This window comes from Urocitellus parryii, unplaced genomic scaffold (genome assembly GCF_045843805.1).
Source record: "Urocitellus parryii isolate mUroPar1 unplaced genomic scaffold, mUroPar1.hap1 Scaffold_40, whole genome shotgun sequence".
In the NCBI taxonomy this organism is placed as follows: Eukaryota; Metazoa; Chordata; class Mammalia; order Rodentia; family Sciuridae; genus Urocitellus; species Urocitellus parryii.
In genome coordinates this window covers 2,337,585-2,352,979 of record NW_027553586.1, presented here as the reverse complement: position 1 = coordinate 2,352,979, position 15,395 = coordinate 2,337,585, and the positions used below count along the sequence as shown (strand labels likewise).

General features: G+C 32.9%; 1 pseudogene; it reads right to left on the bottom strand.

The window, feature by feature from the left end:
- Positions 1-1,845: 1,845 nt before the first annotated feature.
- LOC144252329 (SAYSvFN domain-containing protein 1 pseudogene) lies at positions 1,846-2,456 on the bottom strand (annotated as a pseudogene).
- Between the last annotated feature and the right edge of the window lie 12,939 nt (positions 2,457-15,395).

Below are 15,395 nucleotides of genomic sequence, written 5' to 3'. Positions count from 1 at the left end.
GAAAAGTTATACAAGGAAGAAGGAGACATAAGAGTGTTGTGAATTCCTTAGTGCAAACATGGAACTGATATTATTCAATTCTTATTATTCAATTATTCTTATTATTCAATTAACTGTTTAAACCTGTGATTAAGAATTTATTTACTATGGTCAGGTGCATGCCTATAATTCCAGCACCTCAAAAGGCTGAGGCAGGAGGATCCAGAGTTCAAAGCCAGCCTTACCAAAAGTGAGGTGCTACGCAACTCAGTGAGACCCTGTCTCTAAATTAAAAAAAAGGCCTGGGGATGTGGCTCTAAGCAACTCAGTGAGACCCAGACTCTAAATAAAACACATAAAAAATGCTGGGGATATGGCTCAGTGTTTAAGTGCCCCTGAATTCAAACCCTAGTATGAAAAATTTAAAAAATACTTAATGAATCAATTAATTTAAAATGGAATAAAATATACCTCATAGAGTGGTTGTTAGAATTAGTGATTTTTTCAAATCTTGGGAGAAATTTATTCCTAGTGGGTTCTCAGTCAGTATTTATATTTGTTATAATTGTTATTCTTTGATCAAGTCCTACATGCACAGTTTGTATGTATAAAAAACTTGTAGAAAATATATGATAATATTGTCATTTTATTTATTTATTTTTTTTTCAGTGTTACCAATTACTTTATTTTGTCCCCTGACCCCTCCCGGCTGGAATAGGTAGACAATTGGCAACGTGCCTGCTTTTTCATCATCGAATCCCAAGTGAATAGTGAGAAGTTGGCATTGAATAAATGAAAGATAAATCTAAACTAAGAATTTGCTTTAATAAGTAAATCAGGCAAGAAAGAACAAAAATAATTAACAGGCCTCTATTAACAATGTTTCATGAATGTTAAAGTGATGAGTTTCATAACATAAAAATTAACAGCGAACTCTGAAATGAAAACTTACCAAAATTTAAATGACTCAGTAATGTCTTAAGTTTGGACACAACTATTGCTTAAAACTAGAGTCCTTTGACTCATCAGTATGAAAGTATTTAATGGCTTGTGCTGCCCAATTTCAACGAACCCAAACTTGAACTAGAAGAGGAAGGAACACTAAACTCAGGCCTTTGACACTACCCATGCAATTTCTCATCGGTGCCTACAAGCGAAGGACTTAAAGTCCTCAGAAAATATGATACAACCCAACAGCCACTACTAAATCTGGAATCCAACATAAGCCCTGCCCTTTGTTCACACTCAAGAGTTTTTCTTGCTGAATTAATAACCACTTATCAATTCTTTGATACTGACTTTGTGAAATCCTTCTCCATTCCTGTCATTTAGAACTTTGTCTCTTCTTCTTTTACTAATGAGGACAGGACAGTAGAAGAATTGAAGATGGTGAGGGACAATGAATGGGACCTGTTTCTGAAAAGAAAATGTTAAAGACATTTTACATTTCAATATCATTAATGATCAAAAAAAGCAAGAATTAAAGCAGAAGGTAAAACAGAAACAAAAACAAAAACAACCCCAAAATTCGGGAAAAAAAAAGCTATAAATATTGACTTAAAGAGGACATTTAACATACAGTCCTGCTGTACCTAATCATTATTTCAAATAGCTCAATACTTCAAAAAGACAATCTCCCAATGCCTTCCTAGTGCTCCAAGTCATCTCTCAAATGACAAGACAAACAGTTCTCCTTTTTTGAGCAACCTTTATAAACTGCACCTGCCCTAATGGGCATGTCTTTTAGAGAATTTCACCAAAGAGAAGTTCAAAGATAAAACTGCAGCAGCAGATCAGGGGAAACACGCAGCCAGAGCCAACCCGCAAGCTGTCCTTAGTCCTGTGTATCTGAACCCAAGTCCGCACTCCAAGGATGGGAGGGTTGGTCCTGGGCGGGCTGCAGGACAGTGGAGCTGGGTCCTATCTGCCCGCCAGGGGTCTAAACTGCAACTCGCGTTCCAACTGCTCTGCTGCAGGGTTCCCTGGATGGCTTCGCAGCCTGGGTTGAACACAGAGTAGGCACTCTTCTCTCCCTTCTTCCTGTCCTCAGAGGCTCGGGTCCCTACATACATCCAGTAGAACAAGGACAGGACAAAATAAGCCAGGCCAAATTCCAGCTCCACAAACAGTCCCAGGAGGACCAACCAGAGAAGAATCTTCAAGAAGGTGACATTGGTCAGGAAAGGCTGGTTCCGGTGCCATTGTGGAGGAATGGCTGTGCCCTGTGGGGGTTGGGCTGTGCTGCTCCCAGGTTGAGCTGCTTCCTGAGCGTGGCTGGGCGGGGCTCCGGCGCTGGCGGGCCTCGGTTTCCATACCAGGACCAGGAACTGTCTTAGCCAGCTTGGGACTGCCTTTGGAGTCGCACCTACTTCCTCCTTCTCTCCTGAGGTTCGTGCCTCCTGGCTGGAAGTGCTGGGTTGGGCAGCCAGCCAGGCCCGTTTGCGAGCTTCTCGGAACTCAGTTAACCGCTGTTCCATGACGCGCGCTGCGCTCCGGGAGCGCGCACCCGCCAGCCCCAGCGCGAGGTCCTTCCTCGCGCGGCCCATATTGTCATTTTAAATAATATGATGACCTGGATCATACTTTAACAACTAGTGTTCTTTCTTTAAGGTACATGAGCTTATGACAAATCCTACCACAAATTAAGTCTTATATTCTATCTAACATTTTTATTTGTTTATTTTTACTACTAATATTATTAAACTTAGTATATCTTAACTTTGAAAACTAAAATGGAACTAATATTATGCAAATATGGTTAATGCAAAGTTATTTAAAATACTGTGATTAAGTTTTTTCTAAGTATGTCTTTCTCACTTGGAAGCCTTCCCCCTGGAGGTTGTGAAACATTCTGACATTGTCTTTACTGAGCTCCTATTAGAAGAGTAGTGTAGAGGTGCCCATGGAGCATTTCACTGCTTTCCTAATTTGAAATTTTATTACCTCAATTGTATAGCAATACTCTCATTTTGCTGAAGCACATTGTGCCTAATATGCCAATAAACAGATTGTGAAAGTGATATTTTCTGAAGACTTCTCTTTATGTAATTATCTTTATACTGCCTTCATTATTACTTAGTAATTTTTTTGAATTTTATAATTATAATTATGATTATCAATTATAATTTTTTCTGATTTTTAAAATTATTATTTTTTAATTCTCTATAGCATCATTTTTCCTTGTGGAAAGATTTTAGTCTGTTTTCTTTTTTTTTTTTTTTGTAGTCATCTATTTTATTTTTCTTGATTTTGGTTTACTTGGGTTTTTAATGTTTTCTTCAAGGAAGATTTTATAGTCCACTGTGCTCTGAAATATCTGAAACACAATATATTTATAATACTTTTTAATGAATTGTGTATGTGTATATATATTTTTGTTCTGTAAGCTAGTATTTTTTAACCTATAGAATTTTATCTTTGTTCTGAGGAATTATCTTGTACTATTCTTTGTTTTTTTTATTCTTCTAAAGAATGAATGTGGCTCTGTTCTAAGCCAGATAACAAGTTCAGATTATTCTCATCCTTAATTAATCATCCTTCTGTCCCTCTCTAACTCTGAGAACATTCATTCTTGCCCATTTGATGCAAACATTACTAACTCTCTTATAAAATGTTTGTGACATGCTGAGAATTAGTAATATGGTAGCTTAAGCTAAATGAAACTTTGTTGTAAGACTAAATGTTTGTATCTATAATAAACTTGTAGAAAATATATGATGAATAATATTGTCATTTTAAATAACAATTTCATACTACCTAACCAAGCAAGAGAAAGGGGAATTAACTTTATTGGAAATCCGAAAAATCCAGTATTATACTGTGCTGACCAGAAAATAAGTAATAGTAATAATAATAACTCATAAAATACCCAAAAGAAAAAGAAGTACAAATCTCAAAAAGTTCATAGCCTATTTCGGCATGGATATATGAATAAATAAATAAGGTTATGGTTGCATTTATTTGCTATAAAATAAATGACTAAAAGTCATGCTGACATTTCATAGAATTAATCCATATATTTCCATGTTTGAAGAGTGGGATTAGGGAGGTGTTGGATTTTAATAGTTTCTGAATTAGTCATTTATGGTGTGGCAAGGACATGTAAGAAACTGAAGTGTACATACCATAAATCACATATATACTGCCTATGATAATCATAATCTTCTTAATTATAAAACTATAATGATCTTAGTAATTTTAAAAATATTCCTAGGTTTCTTCACTTGGAGATTTATGGAGCAGAATATTGAAATGTTGCGTGTATTTGGAGAATAAAAGTGACATGAAATGTTAATCAGCCTTGAATGTCAAGCTGAAGAATTTATTGTACTAATTTAGAAATGGGGATTTGAGTGAGTCCCCATTTAGTAGATAAATAGAGTAGATAAATATATTTTAAGATGGTGATGTTATTATCATCAAAATCTCAGCATTAGGAAATCCAAAGAAATTTATATCCTAAAAATATTCACTGTATTTCTAAGACAGAAATCATATAATTAAAATTACTCTTAAGATTTGATATGTTGACTATTTAGTTTCTAATACTTAATATAAGAAAAATCACCAATACAACACTAGAAATATATACTCTTTTCATATTCTGGAATTTCAAACATATTATCACTTGTTAGGATTTTTTAATGATTAAAATCACTTTGGAACTATTGCAAAAATGCTTAAGATATTGTGGTTTTACTATTACATATATGCCATATGAGAATTTAATGTTTTAGACTCTGTACAGTTGATTTATTTCAACACATTAGCATTATATATATATATATATATATATATATATATATATTTATATATATATAATATATATATTATATATATTATATATATATATATAATATATATATTATATATATTATATATATATAAATATATATATATATATAATTTGTTGTAATTAGGTGTACGTGGCAGTAGAATGCATTTTGAAACATCATACATAATGGAGTAAAACTTCTCCTTCTTCTGGTTGTATATGATGTAGAATTATACCAGTTGTCTAATCATATAAGTACTTAGAATAATAATGTCCAATTCATTCTGCTAAGTATAATTTTTTAAAGGGGGTAGATGTGTAAGCATTTCTAGGTTTTATCTTTGGAGAGAAGTAAGTATCAATCCAAATGGTATAGAATTAACAAAAAAACATTGTTCAACATGCCTTTGACTTGTTTTAGTAATATATTTTATTTGGAGATATTGAGAAAATATACTGTAACATAATTTTATGGCATTACTTGAGCTAATCAAATAAAATTTTTCAATTTCTATCTGCCTACTCTTTGTTCCATCTGTTTGCTTGGTTCTTGCCATACATTTTAGCATATGAAAGTAACATTAATTTTTTTAACTTTTCAAGTTTTAACATTTATTTTCATGCACATTTCTGCAAATGTAAACTTGAAGGAATGTCACTGAAAATATAAAAACTTGGATGTTGATGAAAATGTTTGACAAACCTATATTTAAACGCATAAATATGGATAACTCACTTTTTTTCAGAGTCACCACTACCTAAAAGTCCATCACCTATGTGGCACTAGGTAAAAAAAGATCATCTGCTTTAATTTAAATATGTTTGGGATCCATTGAATAGGAAGTGGAAGTGAGATAGGGGAGATTTGTGGGTTTTGATTTCAGAAATGTGCTGTTGAACTTTATCTGGACTCCCTTTTATCTAAAGAACCTAAAAGAGTGAGATAGTTGTTCCTTCTCAGTATTTGGGAAGAACTCAATACTCTCAGGTTAAAAAATTCTAGAGAAGTACTTTCAAGGGTTCTCCTCCACCAGGAGATCCCTGTACAAGCTTATCCTGCTACTAAGCATATGCCTTTCTTAATATTTCTAGTTTATATAAAACTTTCACTACTATTTTATGTCTGATAATTTCATATGTGAATATATTCTCCTTTATCAATTTATTACTTTCACATCTCATGACTTAGATCTTAAATTTTATGGTAAATTAATTGAGAGCAAACATCTTTTAGGTGATCAATTAATGTGGTATTTAACTCTTATTCCATAATCTATGACTGTACCTTCCCAAAGTTTTTTCATTCCAGTGTTACATTTTTGAGCTATTCTGTCAATATTACTTTTATTTATTTATTTATTTATTTATTTATTTATTTATTCATTTTGTGGTGCAGGGGATTGAACCCAAAGCCCTGTGCATGCAAGGCAAGCACTCTACAAACTGAGATATATCTCTAGCCCTTAACTATTACTTTTGACCAATGTAATCATATCAATATATATTTTATTAGCCTATGATAGACTGGAAAAAACAATACCTATTCTGAAACCATTTCTTGGAAGTTATGATATCTTTAAAAGCCAAGTGTGTAAATATTTGTACTTCAAATATTTATTTTTCAATATTCAATAAAGACTATTGAGTATGGTTAAATTTAACATAATGTATTATAAACATAATTTGAATATTCTAGTTGATATAACATTGAAATGTTTTCCATTTTAGGCACAGAAAATTTCATAGTCAGTCAAGCAATGATTATCTATCAATTTTTCAATATTTTATATCCCCAAACATAGAAAGTATAATAATATTGCATTAACAATTGCTTATGAAATGATTTATGGTATGCTTTCATTAGAATATCCTCTTTTACAGATGACACCTGACGTAATACATTTTTAATATTAATTCTATCCATTCCTTTCATTGAAAATATCCTTTTGAAAAAATGTTCCTTGGAAGGCATTTCAATTTTTCTTGCTTCCTGATTATTATGAAGCTACATTTTAAATATATTTTTGAATATGTTTTTTACTTTGTAAATACAAATTATAGGTCCATGGAAATTTTAACATAAAAAACTTTAAATTCTAATTACTTTTGACTATACTTGAAATACCAAATTAATCTTTATAAGCCTCAGTTTTCTAATCTATAAAATGAAACTAACATCTGCATATCATAAATAAGCAACAATGAAGAATGTTTTGATTGTGATATGTCATTACCATCATGTAAAAACATCCAGAATAACCAGATGATAGGAAAACACTGAGTTTATTCTTATTAATCTAAAGAAGTATGCATTTCAGATTTAAAAAAAAAATAATACATAGTAATTTTGCAGGATTTGTCAAGTTTTTGGAACACATTAATCTGAGAAAGAAGGAGAATAAAATTTGGATGCTCATATTTGGAGTCTATGTTGATTTTTTCAATTTACAGACTTGGTTATATGTGGATCACAATGTAGTGTTTTAGAATTAGGACATTTGTTCAATGACATCCTTTTCAGAGTTCAAAGGTTTGATGTTAATTTTGAGGGAGAAGGCAGAATTCTGGAATGGAAAGTGAAATTGTTCTCAACATTTAAAAATCCCAGGCAATACTTTCCAGTAATGATGAAACCATGTTGATATAGTAGAAAATCAAAGTTAAATTAATGTGCACAGGAAGATCTTTGGCCTCAGATGGATTCAGGTATTAGCGTCTTTCCTTGTGCTCATTCTGGAAGCTGAGCTAAATGATTTACCATTAATATGTAGAATCATAAATAATCCAGATCATTACCATTACCACGTGAGGTGTTAGGATCTTACCTCAAGCTTCCTGGTGTGGTTGGTCAAATCTCCACATGTATCAGGCTTTCAGTATGTGTATGTGATTACTGAGCATGATGCCCCACTGCCAGACAAAACCAAAAATTACTATCATCAAGTTCTGAAAATATCAATATAGAAATATATCAAGAAGAAGAATATCATGTAGATTTGTAGCCCATCTCAGATTCCAGGAATGCCTGATGTAAACTAGGAGAAAAGCTTCCATCCACAATCTGAAAATCCCATGGAAATAGATTTGAGAACATATTTTGTTCTATTTTAAAAAATTTCTTTCATTTTGATTATCAGATCACTTTTGTAGAAGTAAAATCCCAATGAACATTGCTGGACTGAAAGCACAATATACTGTTCCCTTGAAAGGCAAAAATGATATCCAAAGTGGTTCTCCCATAAACTACTGCTTGTTCATCTTCTTGAGTGTCCTAGATGAAGGTGTCTATGGTCTGGGTCACACTGATTTTCTCCAAACTGTTACACAATGAAATTCATCCTGTTTTATGGGTCTTTTATAAAGCATTAGTCAAAAGCTTGAGTAGAAAAGAAAACAATCCCAAATTACCCTTGAATGGTTAGGATGCTGATTTTTAAATAGAGACCCATTATTTTTTTTACTTCTTGAAATAAGTAATTTATCCTTAAAAAAAAAAAAAAACGGGTATAAATTGGTAACACAAACAGGACCTCGGTGGTGTCAGAAATGCCTTAAAAGATGAAGTTGGTTTATCAAATTTGTACCAGTTAACAATAGTGACCAGTTGACTATTGTACCACAAACCTAGTATTAGGCATCTGCCACCATAAAATGATCTATGCTTACCAAAGCACCTCAAAGAGAATTGTTAAATTATATTGTGATGTTATGTACTACTTATTCCGAATATTCCAGTGTTTTGCATTTCAATTTAGCAAAGGTAAGATCTTTAGGTAGATCTAAAGCAAAAAAAAATAAATAAATAAAAAAATAAGCCTTAACTTGTAAGATCTTTGAAAATGAGACAGGTTCCAAGCATGTACCATCTGTTCTCTCTTTTCTGATTTCTATTTCTTCAATGTTCTTTTACCAAAGCTAGTTCCCGTGTAAGGTCCTCAATACATACTTAATTGGATGAAATGATCTAGTTTTCATCCTTTCCTGTGATAAAACGTTTAGGCTACTGGATGGCTGGCCTGTTATGGTATTTGCCATCTATAAGATCATGTAAAGGTTAAATCTAATTAACTGGGAAATCAACTGATTCATTACAAAAAAAAGTAGTTTTAAAGGAAGTTGTTGGCTCTCGATAAATATGTATGAATCACAACAAAAATTTTTGTATTAATTAGTACTCGTGTTGTGGATTCATGCAAAAGAATGTATCAACAAACATTAAAAGCAATATTAAGAAAAAGAATTGCTTTTATGGTTAACAGAATTAAAGGTAGCCTTCTAACCACACGGAACGAAGGTAGCTATGAAAATGAAGAACAAAGGAATGTAGGTTAAAACATGTCAATCTGTCTTTTTTATGTGCTTCTTCAGTGAAAGCTCTTTATAACTCTGATATTTCATTCAGAATATAAGGTCTCCAGGTTCTGAGTCATTCAACATTGTTTTTACAGGTGTTGAGGAAAGGCTTCTCACATCTTTAGATGATAGCTCCCAGGACATTATTTGAGTCCCCTGAAACTTTTGTCCAGGTCTTGCAATGTGGTGATGTTGGGAGCTACTAATGAATTGTGGGCTTGTCTAAGCCATCTCTAAGCAGAGGTGTGCCTCTTGGATAACCCTCAGTGTCATCTCACTGCTCTTATACCACTTCCTTAGCAACAGCCTGCTCAAAGAGAATTCTATGATGCCAAGGAAAAGTGTTGGTTCAGACAGCCAACAAATAGGTTCCAATGCAACTTCCTGGGTTTGGAAAGAAACATAATCCCTTAAGTAGCACTGGGGCACCAGCTACCTGCAGCAGGAAGAATTTCCAGGACACCAGTATGGTGATAAGGCTTTCATCAGGCCAACTTCCCCACAGTGTCTGCTTCTCCTTTACCCTGAAGAACTCTTCCTCACAATAAATCCCTTTGATGTGCTCCCGTATAAATAATGCACACTGAGCCTTACTTTTTGTTGAAGATCTGACCCATCAGGTCCAATTCTCCCAGCAGACCTCCTCTATGAAACTATTTTCCTGTGTTGTTTTTCTTTATAAATTATTTCAGACTTCTAATTTCTCAGCCAGATTACACCTCTGTGAGGTTGTCTGATCCCTAGTTTGTGCAAGACACAGTGACATGATGATGTTCAAAAGTAGAGAAGAGAGCTTGGTCCTGTCTATTACAGTCATATATGGAAATAGTTAATGAGACCAAGAAGGAGTTCATCTCATTGTCATTAATCCAGTGGTAATTTAAGGCACCAGTTGAGAATCTTTGGGTTTTGCTACTTTAGTTTTAGAGTTACATTCATTCACTTCTCTCAGAATTAAAATATTTTTTTTCAACATTCTAACAAAATGGGTAACTCAATCTATAGTGGGCTACCAAGGGACAGGTTGAAATTCCAAGGGAGGGTATCAAAAAAACAAGTAAATGTCATTTTTAGAACTCAGGCAAAGATTTTAGTTCATCTTGAAAATAAGAAAATAGTGACACATATGCAAAACCATTAAGCTGAAAATTAAATGAAATCTCTTTGAATATAATCAAGGGAGCCCTGATATTTGGGCTTTTTTTTATAATGTCCCATCTTTATACTTTTAACCAAAATTATACTGATAACTATTTAGATGTAAATGACAAACAACCTCAGAAATGTTAGCAAAGATTTCTCACCAATGTTTAGTGAATGCAGTGTTTCTTTGTCTTCTTTATGTGGGCTGGGGCTGGGGGCACGTTTATGTATAGTTGGTGATTCCATTTTGTTCTGTAAGTGCTCCTAAGCAGATATCTTTGAGAAATAGTCTCATGAAGTTTTCGGTCATACTTGTCACAGTATTTTTTTTTTCTGACTCTGGAGCCTATTGCTGGTATATTAATACAGGTTGTTTACAGCTGTTTAAAGATTTTTCTCTTTGAGTACCATCAGGGCAAAGATGTTAGTGAGAGCTCTCTGTCAAAATGAGTAGCCTGTACATTTTCTCTCATCCCCATTTCATTCCCCACCACCTACTGCAGTAACATGAGAGTACACAAAGTAACACAATGTGTAGAGTGTTCTAGAATGAGGTCAAGAGCCCTCCTTGATCCTAAAGCATTCCAAAATTATGATACATGCCCAAAGTGTACTTATTACTACTGTCTCCATTAACCCTCTTATCTTTAGGAAACTGATAAACTCTGTGGATGGGAGGATTCCTGCCTTCTAGGCAGATTTTGCCTCTGGCAAGAAGTCATAATCACTGGATGAAGTGAGATCTGTCAGAGGTTCACCAACTGAGGGTTCCCAGTCTCAGTCTTAAGATATGAATAATTAATTGTAAGTCTTGATATTGTAGAGGGCTTTTCTAATAATCTATCTGAATCATATCCCATGAGAGGAGTTTCCTTTTCTTCATATAACAGAAGTAGCAGGTCTTTAAATATTAAAATGATGAACAGAAATGAATAGGTGAGCAAATAATAGAATTTTCTACAAAGTAGGGCAACTGGTTGAGAAATATTGTGATTTTATTAATCAACAAGCATAAAGTGGAAGGAACCATCAAATTTAAAGAAGATTCAAAAATAAAACTGGCAGAAGCCTCTGCTAATTTAATAGGGTTTATTATCTCTAAAAGAAGTAGATATGCTCTTGCCTCTGGGTCAGGAAAGATATAGATAGCTATGGGTCTAGGACACTAAAGGATTACCCAGAGGAGGTCTTATGTATAAATAGGTAGGAATGTTTATAATAATTACATAACCACATGTAAGATAATTTAAAGAGTTAGCTTTCACACATACACACAGACATAAATGAACATACACACACATACACACACACACACACACAATCTATCCTTTAGATGTTTCATGGAATAGAATCTACTATCAAGGAAACAAGGACTTGGTTAAGTCACATAGTTTTAATGATTTCCGAAAAAGATAGAACCACTGCTTCCTATAGTCAAGCAAACACAGTGATTTCTTTAACTGTCTCCATTATATTGGTTTGGTAAACTCTTGATATGCTTATAGATTGCATAAGGCACTTATAGGCAGAGATGTACCTCCTTTGGGGTAATTCATGTCCTAGGAAGAATGAAATTTTTTCAGAAAAAAATGTGTAAATTCACTTTGGAAACAAATATGATCTTTCTAAATTAAAAGAGCAAGTACTCATATAGACTAAGTATTACAGCTATCATTATTTAAAGAAGAAACCAAAATGGTCACATTCATATATGTATTGAATAGGGAGAGAAACACAGATACTTAGAGCATAATAATTTAGGTATTATCTATATTTGTTTTTGTTTTCCCATTAAACAGGAAAGCAAAAATAGTCTATATTGACCTAATTCTGAAGAGATACCAAAAAAAAAAGAAAAAGAAAGAAGCAAATAAAGAAAAAAAAAACAAAGAAAAGAAAGAATAGAGATATACAACTTTAAAATATGTAGTCAGAAGCAGTGTAACAAGCTGATTGTCACATTCTAAACAGGCTTACATGTGTTCCCTGTTTATTGTATTTTTGACATGTAGAGCACCTATAAGAACAAGAAATGAGTCAAGAGTTCTTTTCCTAATATTTAGCTTTAGACTATTGGTTTTTATCACTATTTCACCTGATTTAAGAGCACATTTTGTGAGCTTGCTAGGGATTTACATGTGTTCCTGTGAACATAAATTAGTACAGTAGGAGTAATCTTACCTATGTAAGTGGACTTTTCCCCACACAGGCCAGTAATTTTCCATTTGGGTTGGGTTGGGGCCACAAAGATAGCAGTTAGTCAATGTCTATATAATCTATAACTTGTTATTGAGGAGGAAAGTTCTCAGGGAAGTTGAAGAAGAAACAATAGGAGAATATTTAAAGTGCCAATTCCATTTGACCAGTAAACACCTCATTACTAAATTAGTGGGTGTGTTTGCAAGCAGTAGGTAGAATGATCTCTTTTCAAAGTTGTGAAGTAAAAAGTATGATCAGGAATACAGGGGAAGTCTGGGGATTATCAGAGATACCGACAGCATGATGAGTAACCTTACTGGCTCTGAAGGAGATTGCCTAACAGTGTGTCGTACTAAGGCAATGATATAGCAACCAGATTATCAAATTTTTCCACAGTTATCCCATACAATAAATTTTCATATTTGCTTTTATTTCATAACTTTACTTAACTATTTCATGTACCATAAAATTGACCTATATAAAGCTCCCACTACACTGGTTTTTACACATTCACAGAAGCTATATTCAGAAAAATAGCACTGTAGAACACTTTCCAATATACCACAAAAACTTTTGTACATTTTAAATGTCTTTTAAATTACAAATTCTCTACCATTCCTTACTTCAACCCCAAACAACAGTGGATGTAACTTTAGTATGTATAGATTTGCTTATTTTAGAAATTTCACATAAGGGAAATCAAGTAATATGTGGCTTTTGTGATTGATTTTTTAATGTAAAATACTATTTTGTGGAAAGCAGTGATTTGGATAACTGCCTCAAACTGCCTCCTGGGTGCAGCTGCACTTGCTCAAGAAACTTTCTGTGCAAAGGTACAAGACAGAATTGCCTGGTTGCTATGGTGATACCCTGCTTGAGAAGGTTCTGGGAAAGGCACAGAACTATCAGTCTTGACCCTGAATTCATACCCCAATTGTCATGGATAGAGAATAATGAGCTGTCTAGATAATTATAATAGCATGCCAGTGTTTTGAAATTCATGCCTGTCTTCTTTGAAGAAACTTTTTCACAGAAACACTTTTGATGATAAAACTTATAAAATAGAAATGCTGAGCTATCTATGAGTCATTGTTCCTCCATCAGAGGTTGGTGTCCCACCCAGTCCCAGATTTGTCTCTATGAATGTTTTTTTTTTTTTGTCTTTCTTAATCCCGCATTGCCCACTCTTTGCCGATTTCTGAGGTTCAGCATGTAATACACTATGTTCAAAATTTATCCATGTTTTAGTATGTGTATGTCCTTTTTTATTTCCATGTAATATTCTATTGAGTAGATGTATCATTTTTTAATCCATTCAGTTTATGGAAGTTGTGTTGTTTCCACCTTTTGGCTATTATGACTATTGCTTTTTCTGTGCTCCTTTGTACACACATACATACACACACCCACAAGCTCACACATATCCTTGTATTCATGTGCAAGTTTTACCTAGGCAAATGTTTTTACTTCTATTGTATATAGCTTAACTAGAAATGTTGGGTCACAATACCTTTATATTCAGAACTTTGAGGAATAAAAAAACATTTTCTAAAATGGCTGCACAGCTGACATTCACATGCTTAGTGTATGAGTGTTCCAATTTCCCTTCATTCTAACCAACACTTTTTATTTACTATGGTTTCTTTTTCTTGCCACATAGTGAGTGTAAACTGACATTTATCCATGGCTTCAATTTGCATTTCCCTAAAAATAAATGAGGTAATATATCTGTTCATATGTTTATATTGGCTATTTTTTTACTCTCTTTGAAAATGTCCTTTTAAATTATTTTCCCATATTCTAACTGAATTACTTATCATTTTACTCTCACTTGTTATTTACCTAATTAGAAAGTATTTTCTTTCATTTTACCTAAAAAGAAAATATTTTATATCATTGTTAAGATTTCTTTTCATGTTCTCAATGATATCTTTTAAAATATAATTTTTGTTTTTAATTTTGATGAAAATCTAAAAATCTAATCTTTACGGTTTTTCTTTGTTTGCTTTTATAAACTGCTAAGTCACAGTTTACAAAAATTTACATCCATGTTTTCTTGTAGAAATTTTATAATTTTAGCTATTACATTTAAGTTGTTTATCCTTACTGAGGTAATATTAGTGTATGGTGTGAGACAGGGTATAGATTCATTATTTCACCTGTAGATGTCTACACAGTCTGATCCAGCATCAAATGTTAAAAGACTGTTATTCACCCATTGAAATATCTTGATACCTTCGCTGAAAACAAATGACCACATATTTAGTTCTCAGTTCTAGTTAAATATGGAATCTTAGTTCTAGTTTATCATCTTACCTGTCTATCCTTTTATAGAAACTCACTTCCTTGATTATTGAAACTGTGCAATGTATTTTGAAGCTAGGAAGAATGTGTCATATGAATTTTGTATTGTAAGGATACCTTGTTCCTTTTATTTCTATATGAATGTTAGGTTTATCTTGTCAATTTTTGAAAAAAATATTTTTTAAAAAAATATAGTCAAAGTTTGTGTTGAATCTGTACATCCATTTTGGTAGAATTTGTCATCTTAACAATTTTAAGTCATTCAGTCCATGAACATGGAATGTCTTTCATGTATTTATATCTATTTTAGTTTCTTTCAACATTGTCATATTTTCCAGCAAACAAATCATTTACATTATTTTGTTAAATATATTCTTAGAATTTTTATTGTAGCTATTATACAAAAATTTTCAGTTTCAGTTTTGCATTGTGCATGAATTGTCAATAAAAATACAAGGAATTGTGGATGCTGACTTGAATGAAGCCTATCATGTTGCTAAACTAGCTTATTAGTTTTAAAAATTTAGGTACATTATTTACGTTTTTTTTATATAAGATTTTACTGTTCAGGATGGAATTAACAATGTAGGAATTGAAGAGAATTAGATCAACCTGATTAAGAGCATCTCTGTAAGCCAAAGCG